This window comes from Neovison vison, chromosome 4, assembly GCF_020171115.1.
Source record: "Neovison vison isolate M4711 chromosome 4, ASM_NN_V1, whole genome shotgun sequence".
In the NCBI taxonomy this organism is placed as follows: Eukaryota; Metazoa; Chordata; class Mammalia; order Carnivora; family Mustelidae; genus Neogale; species Neogale vison.
Window position 1 is genome coordinate 129,484,270 of NC_058094.1, and position 11,785 is coordinate 129,496,054.

Genomic DNA, 11,785 nt, shown 5'->3' on the forward strand with positions numbered 1-11,785 from the left:
AACAGTGGTATAAGGACCTCCAATGAGCCTCTGTCCACTGAAATAATCTAACTGGTAAAAGTTAGAAAAGAGGGGCACGTGGGTGGCTCAGGGGGTTAAAGAGGGGCACGTGGGTGCCTCAGTGGGTTAAAGCCTCTGCCTTCAGCTCAGGTCATGATCCTGGGGTCCTGGGATCGAGCCCCTCTTCGGGCTCTCTGCTCAGTGGGGAGCCTGCTTCCCCCTCTTTCTCTGTCTCTCTGCCTACTTGTGATATCTCTTTCTCTCTCTCTCTGTGAGTGTCAAACAAATAAAATCTTTAAAAAAATTAGAAAAGAAATGCAATAATTTTCAATCTCTGAAAATGATTTTAGGAACATACAGTAAAGGAAGATTTATATAAGACAATTTACTGAATCTTGGTAAAAATTGTGAGTCTGTGACAGTTTATGGCATTTGAGCTATGACTTACTCTTTCCCCACTCTAACTCAGCAAAATGGAAGCTCCACTCTGCATATATGCACCAAAGAACATAAAGCCCCCCCTTTCCCATTAGCTTCCGGTCAAGGGTTATGTTATTTCTATGGGAAAAGAAGGTTCCTAGCTCAGTGTAGCAGAGGATCTATTCAAAACAAGAGCAGTGAGAGGTCTGGCAATCCTTTTGTCCACCTAAACCTTATTCACAGAGCAGAAACTTTACCCCAGGCATGGCAGTCCAAGAATACTGGAGCCCCCATAGCCCTCAAGTCATAAGTTCTACACAAGGGGTGGGAGGCAAGAAGATCAGAGGCTTCTGCCCAAACCCAGTGTCCTGTTTGTGGAGCAGAAGTGTCACTCTGAGAGAAGTGGGCCACTGACCCAGACCTCACTTCTAGAGCAGCAGCACAGAAATTTTGTCTAGCAGAATATGTAGGTCATAAGAAGACAGAGCTTTAAAATTATACTCAAGAAGGGGGATACCTGCGTGGTTCTGTCAGTTAAGTGTCTGCCTGTGGCTCAGGTCATGATCCCAGGATCCTGGGATCGAGTTCTGCATTGGGCTTCCCGCTTAGCAGGCTTCCTGCTTCTCCTTCTTCCTCTGCTGCTCCCCTTGCTTGTGTGCTCTCTCTTTCTGGCAAATAAATAAATAAAATATAAGTTTTTTTAAAAAAATAAAATTATACTCAAGGGAATTTCTGGAATAGAGTATGGGGAAATTCAAGCCTAAGTGTACTCTGGAAAACAATAGAAATAAATAATGATAATAAACAATAAGAGGAGGCTGGTAGCTCCAAGACAATGACAAGCTACAGTGTATGCAAGCTAGAAGTTTGTCAAAGGAAACTAAGGAAATAGACTGCTAAAAAGAGCCATCCTGTGGCCGGAACAAACCTGAATAAGTGGCCTTAAAGATTTGGATCACACTAGGTAATAATTTAACAGCTGTTATCACATTTTGATCGGAGAATTTAATCATTTATATTTAAAGTAATTATTGGACTTACTCTAGCCACTTGTACATTGTTTTAAGACTGTGTTATCTTTTTTTCTTTCTTCCACTCTTTCTGTCTTCATTTTTGAAATGATAACTTTCTGTAGTGGTATTCTTTTGTTTTTTCTTTTTAACTTTTGTTTATCAACTGTAAATTTTGCTCCGTGATTACCATGAGGATTACATATAACACTTTATATTTATACCATTCCTTATGTATCGTTCTTCTGATTTTGTTTTGCTCTTTTTCAGTTCACTGAGCTCCCTTAAAAAATTATTTTGAATTATTTGTCAAGCCATTCATAGATATTCATTTCTGTCAGGTTGGTTATTGGAATATTATCATGTTTTTTGATTTTTCTTCTTCCTTGAAATCTTGCTGGAGTCTTCACATTTGAAGAGGAAGTCACTTCTTCCAGTTTTTACTGATAACTTAGGGGAGAAACACCTTCACTAGTAAACCTGGCTAAGGATTCTGAGAGTTTTAGACCTTTCTATGAATGCACCCTTTCCATATGTTTTGTTCTTTCTGGGAAATTCTTAAGATTGTATACTTTCTCTTGATTTTGCAAAGTGATGCCAGCCAGTCCCATTTGTTTTCCTGAGGGTGGTGCCTTGAAGTGCTCAAATGTGCATACTTGCTTCTAATCTTGCAGAGTTGCAATTATTAACTACACAAGTGCACTCAGCAAGGAAGGCTGGGGGAGGGAGGTTAGTAAGACACATGGAGTGTTTAGGGTGCCATTGGATCAATGGGGGGGGGTTGGTACTCCAGGTCAGGTATCTTAAGCGGCTCATAAGTGAGCTTCCCAGAGGACTCCATAGAGAGTCCACTCTTAATAGGATCTAGGGTAATAGGATCTAGGACTCTCTTCCTTTCTCTCAGCCTCTCCCAGCCTCCTAGCTGTGGTGATCATCTCAGTAGTCTGGGTGAGCAGTAAACCAGCAAGTATCTTGAACAGCAACCCACATGACCAGGGGAGCTCTTGGCTCATTCAGTACGCTCTCATTTTTCTCTCCGAAGACATTGCAGGACAAGAAGTTTTCTCTTAGCACTGAACTATACCACTTTAAGAGAGGGATTACATTTATAAAGTGAAATCATCTCTTTTCCTCTTCAATGCTTTTATTCTCAGATATTTCTTTTTTCTCTAATAGTGTGTTGGAGTTTTTCCACTGGATTCCTAGACTCCAAAAAGAGTACTCTTATGCATGTGTAGTCATCAAAACTGATGCTCCTATAGGACAAAGAACAATTTTTCCGTCCGGCTATCTTCACTCCCCACACTTAAAGTTTAAAAATACATCTTTAATTTATCATAGTCCACTTTAAAATTATATTGTCCAACTTCACATATAGAGTAAAACCCTCACATACATAACTTTTTATTTTCTCTCTTACATTTTTTGTACTATATTTGTCATACACTTTATTCTACATCTGTGCTAAACCCAACAAATGCGTTACCCCTCCTCCCTCTATTGTTATTATTATTACTTAAGGCAGTCACTTATCTTTTATAGTTCTTTAGAATAAGGAAAAATATACTTTATACTTATAGCACTTTTCATTTATTTCTATACTTTCATGTGTTTTTTTGTTTGTTTGTTTTTTAGATTTATTTATTTATTTATTTGACAGAGAGAGAGAGAGAGATCACAAGTAGGCACAGAGGCAGGCAGAGAGAGAGAAAGGAGGAAGCAGGACCCTGAGATTATGACCTGAGCTGAAGACAGAGGCTTAACCCACTGAGCCACCCAGGCACCCCTACTTTCATGTTTTAATTTGGTATCCTTATTTGGCTAAAGAAATTTTGTTAACATATCTGTAGTGTATATTGTTTTTCTGACTAACCTATTTGGCATTAATTTATTTAGTAATTTTTGAAATATATTTTCACTGTATGTAGAATTCTGGTTTGATAGATTAAAAGACTATTACTTCAAATATTTTAATCCTGGAGTTAGGGGAGAGATGAATAGGCAGAGCACAGAAGATTTTTAGGCAATAAAAGTTCTCTGTATGATATTATGGTGATGGATATATGTTATAGTACATTTGTCTAAATACATTGAAAGCACAACACCAAAAGTAAACCTTTAAGTAAACCATAGACCTTGGACTTTTGGATGATTATAATGTGTATGTATAGGTCCATCCTTGGTGACAAATAAATAAATAAATAAATAAATAAATTTTTAAAAATGTACCATTCTGGAGAGTGATGTCAATGATGGGGGAGACTATGCCTATGTGGGAGCAGGGGTTATATGAGAAATCACTAAACCTTCCTCCCAATTTTATACTAAATCTAATGTTTCTTTAAAAATTAGCTCTTTTAAAACAAACTGAGTGTTGCCAGGGGGAGGGGGTAGGGACATTGGGGAAGGTATGTGCTATGGTGAGTGCTGCGAAGTGTGTAAACCTGGCAATTCACAGACCTGTACTCCTGGGGCTAATAATACATTATATGTTAATTAAAAAAAACGTTAACTCTTTAAAAGGTAGCACATCATTTGTAGGAAATTGTCCATGCTTCTAAAAATAAAACATTCTTCCAAAAGTGTTGTCAGTCCATTGTCTTCTGGTTGTGTATTTTAGGAAATGTCAGTTGTCATCCCTGTATTTGATTTTCTATATGTAATATGCCCTTTTTGTCTGATGTTTTCAAGATTTGCACATTTTATTCTTTAATTTGAGAAAATTCTTGGCCATTATTTCCTAAAATATCTCTTTTGTTATGTTTTCTCTTTCTTGTCCTTTGAAGACATAAATTTATTATATATTAGTTTGGTATTTTCCCATAGCCTTGTGTGTGTGCATTTTTTATTTCTACCTTTTACATTTGAATATTTTATAATCTCTATTTACCTGCTAAATTTCCTCCTATTTTCTTTTTGTTGTTTATCTTTTCTGTTAGATTCTTTAGCACATATGTCAAAGTTTTTTGAAAGTTCCAACTGTAACTTACAACATCTGGATCATTTGTGGTTCTGATTCTGTTCTTTTTTCTATTAAGAATGAATTGTTTTTATTTGCTTTTGATGTGCCTCACAATTTTTGAGATGATTAACACTGTGGTTGACTAGTAAACATAAAAATAAATAGTACTGAGAGACATGAAGATCGCAATGGAATATGAGGACCCTAGCCTCATCTTGTCCCATGAACACGACTAGATAACTATCAAATCATCCTAAATAACCCAGAAACTGATCTGAAGACGGACGGAACAAACTCCACAACTAAAGGAAGAGAAGAGATCACTTCAGAGAAGGTAGCCGTGCAAAGATGTAGTTTAGGGGAGAAATGGGTCATGAGTGTTATAGAGGTGAGGGAGCCATGGTAATAGAGAGGGGTGAGAGAGGAACAGGCAGGGGAATGCACAAGGAGTATGTGTCCCCAATGTCACTGGCTTGGAAAACAAGAGGGGCTGAAATTCCTGAATTTTTGCAGCCAGTGAGGCTTATAACATGAGGTTTTAAAGGGTCAGCATGCGTGGCTAGGATACAGCCCTGAGGGCACTGCCCTGCTCCTGGAAAGAAGGCAGGCACACAACCTGAGGGCAGATGGCATGAAAATAGTGATCTGAAAAATTCCAGGGAGACACAAGGGGGAAATTATTCATTCTTCTCTGAGTGCTTCTTTGAGAGGCAGCATTCGGAGACATGTGTCTGGGAACAAAGGAGCTGGATGATGCCATTTCCCTCCCCAGCCCCTCAACATAAACACAGAAACCTGGGGGACATTGCTGGCTCAGTCATTGAAGGATGGAACTCTTGATCTTGAGGTTGTGAGTTCAAGACCTACTTTGGGCATAGATAATCCTTAAAAATAAAATCTTTTTTTAAAAAAAGACAGAGCCACCTGTGGAGCTATAGCACAGCTCCCATGCTGGTTGCCTAACTTGCTTACACAAAGCCCCAGCTCCTTGCACTCTAGTGGGACTGCTCCTCTTAGTCAAGCTTGCCTCCATACCAACGTGGCAGACCCCTAGCACACCTAGTTAAAAGTCACCACATTCAGGCCAGAGACCAAACACTGCCCACGGCCAGCAAGGAGAACCTCTGCAGATGACTAGCCTGAAGGATAGAGCAGCCGAAACACAACAGCAGACTGCATGCAGCACACACCAGGGATACTCCCCGAAGCACCAGCCCCTGGGCACTACACGACTTCTTGTAATGTCATTAGTTTCAGGAACAGGAGACATAATTGGCTTTTGTAACACAGAGAAGAGGCAGAGACTTAGACAAAAATGCCAAGATATAGGAATTTATCCCAAACGAATGAACAAATAAGACCATAGCCAAAGATCTAAGTGAAACAGGTATAAGTAACATGTCTGTCTGATGGAGAATTTAGAGAAATAATCATAAGGATATCCATCTGGCTTCAGAGAAGAATAGAAGATATTAGTGAAGACCTTACCACAGAGATAAAAGAGTTAAAAAAGAAACAATCAGAGATAAAGAGTGTGATAAAGGAGATTAGAAACAAGTTTGACCCAATGAAGACAGGCTGGAAGAAGCAGAGGAATGAATTGAATTAGTGACTTGGAAGGCAAAGTAATGCAAAGTAATGAAGTTGAACAAAGGAGAAAAAGGATTATGCAAAATAAGAAAACTTAGAGAACTCAGTTACTCCATAAAGTGTAATAACATTCGTATCATAAGAGTTGCAGAAGAAGAGAGAGAAAAGGGGGCAGAAAATGTATTTGAAGATATAATAGCTGAAAACTTTGCTAATCTGGAAAGAGACTTCCAGCTCCAGGAAGGACAGAGAACTCGTATCAAAATCAGCAAAAGAAGGCTCGCATCAAGACATATTTTGATTAAATTTGCCAAATGTACTAATAAAGAAAAAAATCTCAAAAGCAGCAAGACAAAAAAAGTCCTTAATTTACAAGGAAGACCCATCAGATTGGCTGCAGATCTCTCAACAGAAACTTGGCAAGCCAAAGGGGAGTGGCATGATATATTCAAAGTGCTGAATGGGAAAAATCTGCAGCCAAGAATAATCTATCTAGAAAAGCTATCATTTAGAATAGAAGGAGAGATAGAGTTTCCCAGACAAACAAAAACTAAAGGAGTTTGTGACCACTAAATCAATGCTGTAAGAAATATTAAATGGGACTCTTTGAGGGGAAAAGAGAGCCAAAAGTGACAAAGACAAGAAATGATGAGAGAAAATCTCCAGAAATAATGACAATGACAAAACATAATAAAATGATAATAAACACATATCTGTTAATAATTACATTGAATGTAAATGGACTAAATGCTCCAATCAAAAGACATAGAGTGTCAGGATCGATAAAAACACAAGACCTATCTATATGTGGGTCATGTGAGGGGATGGAGAAATACCTACATGCAAATGGATGTCAAAAGAAAGCAGGAACAGCAATACTTAGATACACTAGATTTTAAACCAAACTTTTTAACAAGAGATTAAGAAAGGCACTGAATCATAATAAAGGGGACAATCCAACAAGAATATATAACAATTGTAAATATATATGCACACAATATGGGAACCCCCAAGTACATAAATCAGTTAGCAACAAGCATAAAGAAACTCACCAATAACAATACAATAGTAAGAAACTTTAACAACCTACTTCAAAAACTTCTTGCTAGACATGTCTCCAGAGACAATGGAAACAAAAGGTAAAATGAACTATTGGGACCTCATCAAGATAAAAAGCTTTTGGACAGCAAAAGAAACAGTCAATAAAACTAAAAGGCAACCTGAAGAATATTTGCAAATGTCTTATCAAATAAAGGGCTAGTACCCCAAATCAATAAAGAACAACCTAGTAAAGAAATGGGCATAAGACATAAACAGACATTTCTCCAAAGAAGACATACAAATGGCAAACAGACACATGAAAAAATGCTCCACACCACTTGGCCTCAGGGAAATAAAAATCAAAACCACAATGAGATACCACTTCACACCAGTCAGCATGGCTAAAATTAGTAATTCAGGACACCACAAATGTTGGTGAGGATATAAAGAAAGGAGAACCCTTTACACTGCTGATGGCAATGCAAGCTGGTGCAGCCACTCTGGAAAACAGTATAGATGTTCCTCAAAAAGTTAAAAATAGACCTACTCTATCCAAAGTATACAAACATAGTAATTTGAAGGGCACATGTACTCCAATGTTTATAGCAGCAATGTCCACAATAGTCAAAATATGAAAAGACACCTGACATCCATTTACAGATGAATGGATAAAAAAGATGTGGGGTAACTACAATGGAATATTACTCAGCCATCAAAAGAATGAAATTTTGCATTTGCAACACGGTGAGTGGAATTAGAGGATAATATGCCAAGTGAAATAAGTCAGTCAGAGAAAGACAATTCTCATATAATTTCACTCATATGTGTGGAATTTAAGAAACAAAACAGATGAACATAAGGGAAAGGAAGGAAAAATAGAATGAAAACAGAGAGGCAGATAAACCTTAAGAGACTCTTAACTATAGGAAACAAACAAAGGATAGCTGGAGGGGAAGTGGTTAGGGGTATATGGTAACTGAGTGATGGACATTAAGGAGGGCACTTGATGTAATGTAATTAACTGGTGAATCATGAAATTACCCCTGAAATTAATAATATACTATATGTTATTTAAATTGAATTTAAATTTTTTGAAAAATGTAAAAGACAATACAGTTCAGACACAAAAAGGGACACATAGATCAACAGGAAAAAATAGAAAATCCAGAAATGAACTCACAATTATAAATTCAATTAATCTTCAACAAAGCAGGAAGAAATATGCAATGGGAAAAAGGCAGTGCCTTTAACAAATCTTGTGGGAATATGGACAATAACATTCAGAAGAGTGAAACTGGACCACTGTCTTATACCATACACAGAAACAAATTAGAAATGGATGAAAGACCTAAATGTGAGACCTGAAACCATCAAAATCCTAGAAAAGAACACAGGCAGCAAGCACTTTGACCAGAGCCATAGAAAGTTCTTTCTAGATAGGTCTCCAGAGGCAAGAGAATCAAAAGTTTAACTATTGGAACTACATCGAAATAGAAAGCTTCTACACAGAGAAGGAAATAATCAACAAAACTGAAAGGCAGTCTTCGGAATAGGAGAACATATTTGCAAATTACATATCTGATAAAGGGTTAGTAGCCAGAATCTATAAAGAACTTATTAAACTCAATACCCCAAATACAAATAATCCAATTAAGAAATGGGCAGAAGACACAAATAGACAATTTTCCCAAGAAGACATACAGATGGCCAACAAACACAAGAAAAGATACTCAACATCAATGATAATTAGAGAGTTGCAAATCAAAACTATGGAAATATTACCTCACACCTGACAGAATTATCAAGAAACAACAGGTATTGGCAAGGATGTGGAGAAAGGGGAACCTTCTTACACTGTTGGTGGAATGCAAGGATGTGGAGAAAGGGGAACCTTCTTACACTGTTGGTGGAATGCAGCCATTCTGGAAAACAGTATAGAAATTCTTCAAAAACTTGAAAATAGAATTTCACTATTAATCAGCAGTTGTACTCCTAGGTATTTACCCAAAGAATACAAAAATACTTCTTCAAAGGGATACAGGCCCTACCGTGTTTATAGCAGCAGCATCTCCAATAGATAAATTATGGAAAACAGCCCAAATGTCCATTGACTGATGAATGGATGACTGACGAATAAAGAGCTGGCATATATACAATGGAATATTACTCAGCCATAGGGAAGGATGAAATTTTGCACTAGAGAGTTTTATGCTAAGCTAAATAATCCAGTAAGAGAAAGACAAATACTGTGTGATTTCCCTCATGTGTGGAATTTAAGAAATAAAACAATCTAAGAAACAGACTCTTAATTATAGAGAACAAACTGATGGTTACCAGGGCAGAGGTGAGTTTGAGGGATGGTTTAAATAGGTGACGGAGATGCAGGAGTGCACTTGTTACAAGGAGTGCTGGGTGTTGTATGGAAGTGGTGAATCACTGTATTATATACCTTGAAATTATTTCACTGTATATCAATGAACCAGGATTTAAATAAAAACTTTAAAAAATAACCCAAAATGCATCAGAAACTTACATGTGAGTGCTTAAATTCATTCATTTAAATTCTAAAACATCAAGAATAAAGCATATGAAAAAATCTTTGGAATCTCTGGTTAAGTAAATTTTTAGAGAATGAGCATAAAAGAAATATACTGATAAACTGGATTTTAGCAGAGTTCAGGGTTTGCTTTTCAAAGTACATTGTTAGTAAGATGAAAAGAGAAGACACAGACTGGAAGAAAAAACAATTTTTAAAAATATTTTATTTATTTATTTGGCAGAAAGAGAGAGGGAGAGAGATCACAAGTAGGTTGAGAGGCAGATAGAGAGAGGGAGGAAGCAGGCTCCCCACTGAGCAGAGAGCCCAATGTGGGTCTCAATTCCAGAACCCTGAGACCATGACCTGAGCTGAAGGCAGAGGCTTAACCCACTGAGCCGCCCATGCTCCCCTGGAAGAAAAATTTTAAAATGAATATCTGGTAAAGGAATCTTACTGAGAATTATGAAGCATACGTACAATCCAATAACAAGAGAAAAACAACCTAATTTAAATATGGGCAAAAATTTAGACAATTCACAAAAGTGTGTATATAGATGTCAAATTAGCACATAGCAATACCCTGAATGTCACTAGTCATTGTAGAAATGCAAAGTAAATCAACAACTACTACACACCCACTTGTCTAAAGTGAAAAATATTTTCAAGACCAATTGCTTGTAAGAATGTAGCAACTGGAAGTCCCATACATTCTTTGTCAGAAATTGAAATTGGTAGGTAGTTTGGAAGACACCTTTGGCAGTTTTTTATAAAGTTAAACATATAGTTGATACATTACTCATCATTATCTATTCCAGGTATTTACCCAGATGAAATAAAAACACAGGTGTACAAAGACCTGAATGTGAATATTTATTTTAGCTTTCCTCATAATAGACCTGAACTGGAAGCAACCTAAATATTTATCATGTGTTGAATGCATCAACAAGGTGAGGTACAACCATCAAATACTCACTAACAACAATGAAAGAACAATAGGAACATGCACCAGCAAGAGTAAGTTCAGAAACATTGCTAATTGAAAAGAAACCATACGTAAAAGGCTACATGGCTTATAATTTATACTGTCTGATTATTTTCATAGGATACCTAAAAAAAGCACAATTATAGTAACATAAATAAAGTCAGTGGCTTCCAAGGACTGGAGTGGAGGGAGAGGACTGTTTGAAGAAGGGGCATGAGGGAGTTTTTAGGTACTATGAAAATACTCTATATATTAATTATGACGGTTGTTACATGAGTATAACTTCACTTAGAAGTTATTTTAAATAATTTTTGAACAAAATAATGCATGGATAGTACAGGTTCCCACATACCTTGCACCAAGTTTCCATATTAGTATTTTACTTTAGTATGTATATTTGTCATAATTAATAAACTTATATTGATATATTATTATTATACAAAGTCTGTACTTTCTTCAGATTTCATCTAATGTACTTTTTTTCTTCCAGAATCTCCAAAAGATAGCACATTACATCTGGTTATCTCTTCTCAGGCTCTTTTTTTTTTTTTTTTTTTTTTAGGATTTTATTTATTTATTTGACAGAGAGAGAGATCACAAGTAGGCAGAGAGAGAGAAAGGGAAGCAGGTTCCCTGCCCAGCAGAGAGCCCGATGCGGGGCTCGATCCCAGAATCCTGAGATCATGATCTGAGCCCAGGGCAAAGGATAACCCACTGAGCCACCCCGGTGCCCTGCTTCTCAGGCTCTTCTAGACTTCGATAGTTTTAGCAATTTTTTAAAGCAGGTTACAATTTTTTCCACTTTCAAAACTTTTGGGGCATGATTTGCTTTAACACACAGCATGCATTTTCAGAAAAGAAACCATAACAATGAATAACAAAAAATGACATAATATAATCATGATATCTTAATTATTTAAAAAAAATAACTTTTTTAAAAATTATTTTTACATTTTTTTGTTGAAGCTTAGTTTACATACAACACTATATTAGTTTCAGGTGTACAATTTAATGACTCCATAATTCTGTACATTACACACTGCTCAACACAAATATAGTTACCATCTGTCACCATACATTATTACAATATGTACATATGTACAATGTACAATGCACATTACAATATGTACAATATGTACATATGTACAATATGTACAGATTATATTCTGTACAATGTGCTTTTCATTCATCCCCTTAAGTTACTTATTCATAGCTGGAAATTTATACCTCCTAATCCCCTT